At 52.0% G+C, this 2,500-nt stretch overlaps 1 protein-coding gene across 14 annotated transcripts in view; it reads right to left on the minus strand.

Annotated features, from left to right (window-relative positions):
- Window positions 1–2,500, minus strand: part of LOC125039494 (trithorax group protein osa-like) — a 109,375-nt gene that overhangs the window by 16,046 nt on the left and 90,829 nt on the right. The gene's annotated exons all lie outside the window — the stretch shown is intronic.

The following is a 2,500-nucleotide window of genomic DNA, read 5'->3' on the forward strand; positions in this document are numbered from 1 at the left end:
ACTACTGAGGTTGGCCTGTACACGTCAGTTGTGAAAAATTTATCACGGATTTTTGCTCTAATTCCCAATTTGCTTTTAGTCCCTTCATATGTTTACTTTCTCTTACATTCTTTAAATTTTCTTTGATACTTTCCCTCCCATTGAACAATCAATTACATTCTCTTTTAATACAGGTAGTCCATGCTTGACACTGTCTAGTACTCCATAAATGAAAGAAATGGAGATATCTAGGAACTCTAGGAACTTTACTTTACACGTCTATGTCGCCTACAAGTATAAACACGATTGTATAAATATAACACACAACCACTGCCAAAGGCATGACCGATAAAACATTGAACATGTATTAATGGTTAACTTGATCCGACTTCTTGCAAGTAAATGAAGGTATCGACTTTTCCCCCCGTTTTTTAAATTTCCCTCTGCAGTGGCTGCTCGCAAATGTGAATATTTCTGTTGTAATGATATCCTGCATCACAATTACAGAGGGAAAAGATGGTTGTGTGTGGAGGGGGAGGAGGGTTAAGATGAGATCGTGATGATGATGGTGGTGGTGATGACAAGTGTTAAAATAAGCAAGGACTACCTGCACAATACCCTGAAGAAAAGCTTCCTTTCTTTTTACCTCTCCAACCTTCAAGAGTCAAAACTGTCAGTGTAAATAAATATTCCACAACTAAGGATGTCAAATGATAATAATATCAAAGGGGTGGGGTGGGGACAGGTAAGGGTAAATAAGGGGTATGCCATGGCGGGGGGTAGGGCCAAGGGAGATATATAGGTTTGAATTATTGCATACAAGCTAATACTGAAAGCAAAATCAAGAAAAGACAAATAAGTAGGCCTATATCATTGTCAATGTAATGGAAAGTAAACTCAGAAAGAAGTTATTATCTCACAGCTGGTAATATAAGCAGGCAACAGCTTTGCTCACACATGCAATGCAGAACTCCCAAGAAGCAGAATTCTGAAACTTAATTATTTTCATTTCTTAGTCTGAGAGAACAACAGCTACTGGGAACACTGCAGTCCTCATGAGTGAACAAAGCTTGGTATTACTGAACACATACTAATATGGATGGTTGGTGAAGGGACAGAGGTAGGAGGGAGGGAGGAGGGAGGAGGGAGGAGGGAGGAGGGAGGAGGGAGGAGGGAGGAGGGAGGAGGGAGGAGGGAGAGGGAGGGGAGGAGGGAGGAGGGAGGAGGGAGGAGGGAGGAGGGAGGTGGGAGGTGGGAGGTGGGAGGTGGGAGGTGGGAGGTGGGAGGTGGGAGGTGGGAGGTGGGAGGTGGGAGGTGGGAGGAGGGTGGATGGTGGAAGGAGGACAGAGGTGGGAGGTGGGAGGAGGGTGGAGGGAGGACAGAGGTAGGAGAGGTAGGAGGGGGAGGAGGGGGAGGAGGGGGGATGTAGGACAGAGGTGGGAGGTGGGAGGAGGGTGGAAGGAGAACAGAGGTGGAAGGAGGGTGGAGGGAGGAGGGAGGACAGAGGTGGGAGGAGGGTGGAGGGAGGTGGGAGGAGGGTGGAGGGAGGTGGGAGGAGGGTGGAGGGAGATGGGAGGAGGGTGGAGGGAGATGGGAGGAGGGTGGAGGGAGATGGGAGGTGGAAGGAGAGAGATGGGAGGTGGGAGGAGGGAGATGGGAGGTGGGAGGGTGGCAGGTGGAGGGAGATGGGAAGTGGGAGGGTGGCAGGTGGAGGGAGATGGGAGGTGGGAGGGTGGCAGGTGGAGGGAGATGGGAGGTGGGAGGGTGGCAGGTGGAGGGAGATGGGAGGTGGGAGGGTGGCAGGTGGAGGGAGATGGGAGGTGGGAGGGTGGCAGGTGGAGGGAGATGGGAGGTGGGAGGGTGGCAGGTGGAGGGAGATGGGAGGTGGGAGGGTGGCAGGTGGAGGGAGATGGGAGGTGGGAGGGTGGCAGGTGGAGGGAGATGGGAGGTGGGAGGGTGGCAGGTGGAGGGAGATGGAAGGTGGCAGGTGGCAGGTGGAGGGAGATGGGAGGTGGGAGGGTGGCAGGTGGCAGGTGGAGGGAGATGGGAGGTGGGAGGGTGGCAGGTGGCAGGTGGAGGGAGATGGGAGGTGGGAGGGTGGCAGGTGGCAGGTGGAGGGAGATGGGAGGTGGGACGGTGGCAGGTGGAGTGAGGACAGAAGTGGGAGGAGGGAGGAGGGTGGAAGGTGGAGGGAGAATAGAGGAGGGTATAGGATATAATGAATGGGGTAGAGGGTGGAGGGAGGACAGAGGTGGGAAGGAAGGTGGAGGAAGGAAAGAGATGGGAGGAGGGTGGAGGAAGGAAAGAGGTGGGAGGTGGGTGGAGGGAGGAATAAGGTGGGAGGTGGGAAGTGGAAGAATAAGAGTCTGAGGAGGATATGGAACAAGGAATTGGATGGGGAGGAGGCAATTTGGATAAAAAGAAATTTCCTAAAAAAATGCAGTTAATCTTACACATAATTTGAAAAAGAGATGGGGGAGGGTCAGCAAGCTTTCAAATGGATCAATAAAGCAAGCAATGT

The sequence above is a fragment of the Penaeus chinensis genome, chromosome 27, assembly GCF_019202785.1.
Source record: "Penaeus chinensis breed Huanghai No. 1 chromosome 27, ASM1920278v2, whole genome shotgun sequence".
Taxonomy (NCBI): domain Eukaryota; kingdom Metazoa; phylum Arthropoda; class Malacostraca; order Decapoda; family Penaeidae; genus Penaeus; species Penaeus chinensis.